Source organism: Psittacula echo (genome assembly GCF_963264785.1).
Source record: "Psittacula echo genome assembly, chromosome: 15".
Lineage (NCBI taxonomy): Eukaryota > Metazoa > Chordata > Aves > Psittaciformes > Psittacidae > Psittacula > Psittacula echo.
The window spans coordinates 12,636,832-12,646,728 of record NC_137751.1 but is presented as its reverse complement, the minus strand read 5'-3'; the positions used below and the strand labels follow the sequence as shown (position 1 = coordinate 12,646,728).

The 9,897-nt window shown below is 49.4% G+C and overlaps 1 pseudogene across 1 annotated transcript; it reads left to right on the top strand.

Annotated features, from left to right (window-relative positions):
• Positions 1–1,154: 1,154 nt before the first annotated feature.
• On the top strand, positions 1,155–7,136 carry LOC308227599 (peroxisome assembly protein 12-like; annotated as a pseudogene). Its single transcript, XR_013958971.1, has 4 exons — positions 1,155–1,568; positions 1,919–2,465; positions 3,191–3,608; positions 3,787–7,136. The product of XR_013958971.1 is annotated as a peroxisome assembly protein 12-like (transcript).
• The last annotated feature ends 2,761 nt before the right edge of the window (positions 7,137–9,897 follow it).

The window sequence follows — 9,897 nt, the reverse complement described above, 5'->3', positions numbered from 1 at the left end:
GCCCCCTAATCTCACCCACAGACCCCCATGTAGGGACTCCAGAGCCCCATATTCTCCCTAATCCCCCCCATAGACCCCCGTGGGGGTGGGCCTTTGGGGGGAACGGGGGTAATGGGGGATAACAGGGAGTTAATAGAGGGTACTGCGGGGTAATAGGAGGTATCGGCTCCTCTCGGACCCTATCGGAGTCCCTCCGGTCGCTTCGCGCAGCTCCGCCCTCTTGGGGTGGCTTCTGCTGCGCTTGGGTCTCGTCGGTTGGCTCCGCCCCCTTCGGAGGGCTTCGGCTGCGCACGGCTCCCTCCGGTCGGCTCCGTCCCCTTTGGGCGGCTTCGGCTCCGCTCGGCTCCCTTCGGGCAAAAGCCGGTGTTGCCAGACTTTTGCCTTAGTACTGGGAAAGAGGGAATTCCGTCACGTTTACCTCACGAAGCAATGGAAAAGAGGGAATTGCATCACTTTGACCTCATAAAACAATAGAAAAGAGGGAATTACATCACTTTTACCGCATAAAGCAGTGGGAACGGCGGGGGATACACACACGACAGGAGGGCGGCGCCATCTTGGGCTCTTCCTCCTCCCGCCCCGCAGGTCTGGCGCTTCCAGCCTCGCACCTCCCGCCGCCATAGGGCGGCCATGGAGGAGGCGAAGAGGGAAATGCGGGTGAAGGAGATGTGAGGGGAGGCGGCGGGAGGCGTCTTGGTGGGAGCACTTCATGGCCCGCGCCATCTGGAGTGCGGCTCTGCGCCGCCATGTTGAGAGTGGGAGAAAGGGGGCGGCCATATTGGGGGCGCCACTGGATAGGCGCCATCTTGTGTACGGCAACTGGGGGCGGCCATATTGGTGAGGCGCCATCTTATGTACGGCACCCGGCAGGGGCCAAATTAGTTGGGTGCCATCTTGTGTACGGCACCCGGGGGCGGCCATATTGGCGAGGCGCCGTCTTGTGTGCGGCAACTGGGGGCGGCCATATTGGTGAGGCGCCATCTTGTGTACGGCACCCGGCGGCGGCCAAATTAGTTGGGCGCCATCTTGTGTACGGCACCTGGGGCCGGCCATATTGGCGAGGCGTCATCTTGTGTACGGTGCCTGCGGGCGGCCATATTGGTGAGGTACCATTGGCGCCATCGTGTACCCGCCATTCCTCCATATGGAGACCAGCCCCTCCCTCTGGCGGCCGCGTTGCCGTGGTAACGGCCGCACCGCGCCTGCGCCGCCGCCATTTTTCGTTCCAAGATGGCGCTGGCGAGCGTGGTGTGGGTGGAGGAGGCAGGAGCGAGAATAAACCCTCCTCCGCCTAGAGCGGCCGCGCCCTGCCACCATAGAGGAGCGCGGGAGGCGACAGACCGCCGGCCGTGCCACGCTTCCGGGAGGAGGTGCTCCGCGGCGTTTAGGCGGGGACCGCGCGGGGGCTCCCCCTGGCGGCGGGGCGGAGCGCAGTCGTTGTCATGGCGGAGCTCGGCGCTCACCTCACGGCCGCCTCTGCCGGCGATGACTGCCCCTCCATCTTCGAGGCGGTGGCCCAGAACAGCCTGATGGCGGCCGTGAAACCCGCCCTGCAGCACCTGGTGAAGGTACGTGCGAGGCCTGGGGTGAGGGAGGGGAGCGGATGCCGGCGGCACCTCACAACCGCAGGCCTGAGGGAGCAGGGCGCTGAGCTGAGCGGTGCCTGAGGGTGGCTGCTGTGTGGGGAAGCTGCTGCAGATGGGCCCTGGGGACACTGCACAGCGTTGCTGAGCCCTTCACCACCAGCATTTACCACATTTATGAACGACTACAACAGTTTTGACCCACCCAGATGGTGTTATCAGCCATAGGCATGACCTATGAAGGTCCCTTCCAACCCAAACTATTCTATGCTAGTTCCTGTTATTCAGCACACTACTCCGTTTTATGCGCTTCTGTTTTGTATCCCTTTCAACAGGTGCTTGCTGAGTCCAATCCTGGCCAATACGGCTTCCTCTGGCACTAGTTTGATGAGATCTGTGTCCTTCTGGACATGCTGCTCCAGCAGCACTACCTGGCTAGGTGCAGTGCTTCCTTTTCTGAAAACTTCAACAGCTTAAAGAGGATCCCCATAGGAGACTGCAGACAGCAACCCTTGGCCACTGCTGGCCTGCCAAAGAGGCAGCACTGGAAGTCTCTTATCTTGCTGGTTCTTGTTCCTTACCTGAAAGGAAAGCTGGAGACACTGGTGTCCACCCTGAGGGAAGAGGATGAGTACTCCATCCACCCTCCCTCGTTGTCATGGAAGTGCTTCTACAGAGCCTTTCTAGCTGCCTACCCCTTTGTAAACATGACCTGGGAGGCCTGCTTATCCTTATCCAGCAGCTGTGCTACATCCTGGGGAAGGCTCAGCATCATTCACCCGTGCTGCGCCTGGCTGGGGTTCGCCTGGTCAGATAGACTGTGGAGGATATCCTGGCCCTGGAGAAGAAACTGGGGGGAGCCACCTCACATCCTACACCCAGGCATGTCAGAACATGGCTCAGCTGCTCTTGAGGGGTTCTGTGGGTGTGTTAATTTAGAGGTGATGCTGCAAGTAAAGCTGAAAACTTCTCTAGAAATTCTTCGAGAGGAAGTTTACCTCTGGCAAAATGTGCTCCAAAAGGGTGTGTTGTCAGCGTGAATAAGGAATCAAGTAGCAGTGATCAGTTTCACAAGATTTTGTGGTCATAAAAAGGTGGTCTTTTTGGCACTTTGGCCTTTATCCTGTTCAGTCTTCACCTGCACTTTTCTAACGAGGGAATCAGACTGCAACAATATTGCTAAAAGGACTAAAACTTAGCTCTTTGATTCCTCTGAGCAGCAGCTAGCCATGACCACACTTAATGCCCTGTAAAATGATGATCCATGGGTGAAAAGCTCTGTGATCCAGGCCCGCTCAATCCAAACTCTTCCAATTTAGATTTCTGGATAAAATGGGACTTGAAGCTTTCTTAAAATACCAAGAGAAACACCCTAGCAGATGCCTTACTATAAACATGGGATACATTGACCAACTTAGTGTTAAGAAGCTGTGTAAAGCAATCCCTTCTGCTGTGGTTTATATATGTTGTAGTAAGTTTTTCCTTATATAATACCTTAATACATTTATATATGATTTATAATAATAATACATATTATAAACTTCTTATAATAATACATTTATATAAAATAATATATTAATATACTTAATACCTTCTCTCTGCCACAGCATTAAAACCCAGGTGCAGTCAGCAGTGAGGAAAGCCCTGGGCACCATTGCCTTCTCCCTGTCCACCGGACTGTCTATCAGCATGTTCTTTCTCCAGTTCCTGGACTGGTGGTACTCCTCAGAAAACCAGGAGACCATCAAATCTCTGACCGCGCTCCCAACTCCTCCACCTCCGGTGCACCTCAACCCCACCTCCACTCTCCTACCCAAACTGAAGACTGTGTGTCCCCTGTGCCACAAAACTCACGTCAACGCCACAGCCCTGTCCACATCTGGCTTTGTCTTCTGCTACCGCTGTGCGTACGGGTACGTGAAGGCTCATCAGTGCTGCCCCATCACAGGCTATGCCACAGAGCTGCAGCATCTTGTCAAACTGTACTCTCCTGAGAGCTGAGAGATCCATCGCTGCACCTAGCAGGTGGGTAGCACTGAGCCAGAATTCTCTCCTACTTGTGTTCCATAAAAGACTTTGGACCACTACAGCTCATCAGTGAGCTCTAAAGCTGCTTTGAACTTGGTGATAGATCAGTTTTGCTGCCCTTGCGAATTCTGGTAAGGCTCTCCCCTTTATTAACTGTTCAAACATCCCGTGACAGTCTCAGAGGGACTGGACAGCCCTGATCTGTCAGCCAGCACAGAAACACCTTCAAAGACCAACCGAAAGGGAAGAAGCATTGATTTGGATAAGAATGTAGATCAAAGACCATCACTGGCAAATTCCCCACTCAAGGACATGAGCCAGCAAATTGAAGAGGTAGGGAAACTTCTCCAGGGGACTTACTGCTCCCACAGCAGTTTCTCAGCACTGCCGAGGCAAGCTCTGGCACTAGTGCTTGTCACAGAGGTAGAGACAGGCTCAAACCTCTGCTCTGATTGTGCTGTTCTTCAGGGTCCCCCTGAATTTTCAGGCTACTCACCTTTGAATTGAGAACATCAACCCCCTAATTCCTCTGACAGCTCTAACTGAAGGTTTTGACTTTTTAAAGGAAGAGAAGTTGATGTGTGCAAACAAGGAGATAAGAGAGACATTACATTTGTGCACAAGGGAGAAAAATGATGAACCAGAGCAAAGAAGCAATGATGGGAGTTGGCTTTTTTGTTAACTAAGTCTTTGCATCTGTTATTATCTGCTTTTATAAAGCAAAATTCTCTCGATTGAGAACTGAACCTTAATTCTTTTCTGGTTATTGGAAAAACAGAGGAGCTCTGTTTACACAAGGGAGACGGGACTGAAGCAGCTTTCATCTTTGCAGATGATTATAATGGATAGGCGTATTTTATAGGCTGAGAATCTTTAATGCCCGCATTTAATTATTGCATGGCAATTACTCCAGTCCCAACCATGTAGCACATTCACATCATAGCAAAGCATCCTTTTGCTGAACAGAGAGAACGTTATGGCTGGTTCGTGAGACACCTGGGTTTGTGATGGAAGGTGTTTTCCTGACTGGGCTCTAGGGAGCAGCAGTCAGCTCCACCAGACACCACCAAGACATCCTTTGCAGAATATGAAGAGGAAAGTTTGCTCACTGTGTATAAGATTTTTCCAGATTAAGTGATAATTTCTAACATTTAATCCACTGAACCGGGTCAGCTCATTTCCCTCTGCACTTTAGCTTTGCTTCAGAAGATAAAAATCTCCAATATCCTGCCTCACCTGTAAGCAAGAGAGCAAGGTTATTGAATAACATGGAAAAAGACAGCAATTTGTATCCTAAAGATGCTCTGGAAAACACCTGCTGTAACAAATGAGATTTGTCACTTGTCTTACTAGCTCTATACAACTTCCAGACCCTTCTACCTGTGCCACTATGGAATAAGAATAAACTCATTTTTCCTTTAGTAGTTAATGGATCCTTAAAGACACCTCTCCCTTTAAAAAGACAGGAAGAGCACATGCATCTTGCTGGAAAAGAAATCACAGAAAGGGCCAAGATTTTCTGAGACTTCACTTTCAATGTAGCTGACTTTGAGCTGGTTGTTAATTCACATCACTTGCTTCATACAGAGAAATCATCATCTCTGTGAAAAAACAGCATCTAAACCACTCCACACATGTGCTGTGTGGTCTTGTAAGTACCCATCTGATCAGACAGACGTGGGCCTGAGTGTCCTGGAGACTGAATGCAGCCACTTATTTACGTAAGGGATGGAGGATTTGACTGATGATTCAGTTTTAGGATAGGTTTAATTTCCTTTTATGCTTCCTATACTTTCCAAATTAAGCACAACCCAAGTTGCCTGTGTGCACAGACTGCCCTTTGTACACCTCCTTCTTCCAGGGTTAATTTCTTTCCCTCTCCCCAGAGTGGATGCCCCCCTGCCAGGCCCTGGCTGCTTCCACTCCACCTTACACCACACAACACCCTGTCCTTGCCAGACCAACTCCACAGCACCTCCGAGACCTGCACAGAACCACCCACATCTAAGCCCCACAGTTCTGAACAGCTGTAATTACTCTCTTAAATATTAAATTGCTTTTTAATGCTTAGCTGACTAACAAGCATTAAGCCCACAACAGTGACAGGCTCAGCAGTCATCTGGCAGATTTTATAAGTGTTCCTGCAGAATACCAACTTGGATTTGACTGCTTCTTCTAACCCTCCTGTTCTTAGGAGCCAAATACATACCCTTTTATCAGGTTTACTGCTCTAAAACAAAGCTACAAACCAGTTTGGATTATACAAACATTCCCTTTCATGTGCTTTTAAATATAATAGTGTTATTAAAGCCATGATGGCCTAGACAAGATTTTTTTTAGGGAATATCAACTTTATTAAACCATCCTTCAGACTTACATACCGATTTGTGACTTCTATACAGGCACATATGTATACATTCAGGACGCTTTGTTCTACGGCTTAATACAATTACATCAACATTAACAGCAGCACTGGAGCTGCCCAATATGTTACTGTCATAACCTGAAGTCTTTTAAAAAGCTTTTAATGAAGCTAAGCCACATTCACAATTCATCCAGACACTTAGAAAGTGAGTGCATTAGCAACTGACTTGCTTTCTTCACTTCCTTACAGAAACCACATTGCTTCTCCTGTTATGAGAAACCCACCATAACTATATTCCTCGGTATATACTCTCTATAGAAGCTTCTTTCTCCACAGGAAGAGAGAAATGAATGTAGAGCCATCATCAAGACCTGGAAGAGATTAAAAACTTAATTAGGGAATAGCTCCAGATCTTTTCCTGTACTTTCTTGATTAGCCCAGCCTTTCCCCTGCCACTTCCTCCAGAGCAGAGCACCAGAGCCAGGCCCAACACCACAACTGTCTTCCAAAACCATTCCTCCTAGCAATCACTAGATGAGGGTACAGCTGAACCAACTGCTAATGAGGTGCCTACAGGACAGATAGCTCAAACTCCATTTCACAGAGTAAAATGCACTGTACTTACAAACAGAGAAGATGCAGTGGCAGAGCATCTGCAGTCTCATGTGCTATATTGCAGACAGACAAAACAAGAACCCTCCCTTGCTGCAAGCTCAGTTCTAAACCCAGCATTTCAGCAAGATGCACAAACCCAAACAAGTGTTTGCACTACTCACTTGCCAAATCAAGGTTTTCATTTTCTCCCAGTAAAATAAATGGCTACAAATTCTTGATGTTTTACATTTTAAGATTCTTAGGGTTTGGGCTTGTTTGTTGGGGTTTTTTGCCAGTTTTTTTTACAGTGCATCAAAAAGTTTCAAGCAGCAAAGCTATTTAGTCCAGATGAGCTGAGCCTAAATAAGCTCAGAGAGAAGATTATGTGATCATGCCCTGGTCAGAGCAAAGACACAAAGTCTCAGCAATACCAGTTCAGACCATACTTCACTCATCATTGCTTCAGGCAAGTGTATTTCCATTCAATAAGAAGCTTGTTCCCAACTCAGAAACTAGAACAGAAAAGGTTTTTTCCCTGAAGGAAAACCATACACACAGATATCTCCCCACACTCAAACACAGATTAACTTGGGGTTTGGGTTAATTCTTTTCAGGATCACACAGCTTTCTATAGGATGGAGTTTGCAGTAAGTTAACAGCAACCCTTGGGAGATCAGACAGGCATGGCTGTTACAAGAAACTGAGCCCCAAGCTGCTATTTCTGTCTTCACACTGCAGGATGGAGGTGGTACTGTGCACCATCAGGATGTATGTAGTCTCTCCATGAAGAGCTCCGGTGCATGACAAAGCTGTGTTGGTGGAATAACACTGGCAAAACTCCACTTCCCCTTCCCAAACACCATTAGCTAAACCAGCATCCTTCCTCTCTTTCCTCCTGACACATTTATACACAAAGCCACCCCACAAGGCATACAAAACTCCAAATAAGCATTCATTAAAGCTTCAGCTGATCTGCAAGCACGCAGCAGATAAAGTTTTAAGCTCATCCATTAATTAATAGTGTGGTTTTTCCCCTCATCACAACCTCCTGTTACAGGTAACAGGGGGAGAAAGCACATTTAGCAGGGGAAGAAGGTGACATGCTGATGGAATGGAACTGGAACTAGGGAAGACAGGTCACGAGCTGAGATTCCATGGTTAGGACAGCCAGTGCCAGGCAAAACCAAGAGGAAAGTTCCCATCGTACCTACAAACGCTGCCGAATCCAGTGGCTCTCCGAGGGTCCAGAGGTCTATTTCGATCTAACCACCCTCATACCACCCATTCCCCACCTCCTTCCTTGCACTCTCTCCCCAGACCCTTGCAGCTCTTCAGTCCCCCATTCCTCTACCCCTACCCACCACCCTCCAGCGCCCCTTCTCCAGTCCCAGTCGGCCCCTGCAGCCTCACGATATCCACCCCCCATCCCGCTCACCTCCACGCCCGTTCAGCCACAGATCCCCCGCCTCAGTCGAGTCTCCCCCTCCCAGCCACGCCCCCCAGCCCCTTGCGCACCTCCCTGGCCCACACCCCAAGCCCTCAGCCACCCTGCCCCGATCCCCCCCCTTGCCCCGCAGCCACCGCGTCCCCCTCACACCGCTCCGGCAGGCTCAAACACGCAGAGGCGAAGCTGCCCCGCCTTTGTCCCACCCCCAGTCGCCAACAGCCAATGGCAGCGCGCGGCACTACCGGCGAGCCCGGGTGGGCACCAATCGGAAGGCGCGTTAGCCCGCAGAGGGCGGTACGAGCGTTTCCCGCCCTCTGAGGAGGCCTGAGAGGACGGGAAGGGGCGGGATGATCCACCGGCGTTTCCCTTGCCCGTTAATGTTGTGTTCCGTTTCGTCAGCGACACCGGTTGCGGAGCCGAAGCGACGGCAATAAGTTACCGCCTCAAACACCGCCCAGTCCCGAGAGCCCGGTTGTCCCGGCGGCATATTGTGTAGCAGCGGCTCCACCACAGAGGGGCAGCGCGAAACCGGCTGAGGGATCAAAACAGAGGGGAGGGAAGAAATAAACCATAAGGGAGAAATAAAAATAGATAAAAATATTCAAATCACTGAGGTGCTTTGGAAGGAAAAACATCACGGTTTAATGTGCAAGTTAAAATAAAATGCGTATTTAAGGCCAGATGTAAGGAATAAAGCCCAGGACACCAGAATGCAATCTGAAGAGAGGCAAAGGAAGACAAGGGGCAAAGCAAAGACTGGCTCCTGCCAAGGGGATCTGACAGGGGACTCTCTTTTACACAGTACAGAATGAAAAGCTAAAAAGCGTTATTATATTGTACATGAAGCTGTAATCCTGCCCACAAACAGACCCTCTTTCTATTTCCTTCTGGTCCTGCTTGCTCTGCTCCCTGCAGTTTCATTTTCTCTCATCTCCTCCCTCAGAACAATTCTCATCCACTGCTGTGAGAGGCTTCTCAAGGCTTTGCAGTGAAGCCCAAACCCTTCCCTGCTCTCAGTCCTCCCATTACATCTCAGTGCCTTGGCTGGAATTTCACCCCAAGGAGGGACGTGACACTGAGGATGTTCCAGAGTGGTCCCCAGCCTGGATCACTTTCATGGGGAAAAACTTATGAGGCAGGTTAAGCCATAACATTACTATTTCAGCTGCAAGTTGTATATGGGCATGATTTCAATATAAATGTATATAATAAAGTGGAATGTAATGACCAACTGCTGTGTTTTTTCTTTGTTCTGCTTCTTCCATCAACGAGCTCTTTTCAGCATTCCCTGTTGAGCCAAACACTGTTCCCTGGTGTGAACCTCAGCTTAAACCATTAAGCTCCTGGAACCTCTCGCAGTGACTTCGCATGTTCATTTGAGCAGCACTGGGTAAGGTTGCAAGTGGTGAGAATCCAGCCGGTGCTACCCATTACTCCAGCCTCCTGGGTCTAATACAAGGCTGCAAGTGGGAGTTCTCCCTTTGCTTAATAAAAACAGAAGAGGAATTCCACATGGAACAAAGATGTGAGTTTATTAAGAGTTCACCCACCACTTAAGGCTGTCTAAAACTACCATAATTTAACAAAGCACACAGCTATTACCCAACCTATTTTCTGACTACAGAACAGAAGGCATTTAACCCTCCCTGTTCCACCACTGCTAGGAATTCTACAACTACCAGGAGCTGTAGATGGCAGCAGGAGAGATTTCAGCTCAATTGAATTTCCTTCTACAATCCACAGTGCATTTGCAACACAACCAACTCTTCTACAGCTGGGCCTTGAAGCCTTTATCAAAGGGGCAAAAAGGGTTTAACACCAATTACTCAGATGGACACTTTCCAACTCTCCCAGTCCCCCTTCTCCTCATGTTGTTTCTG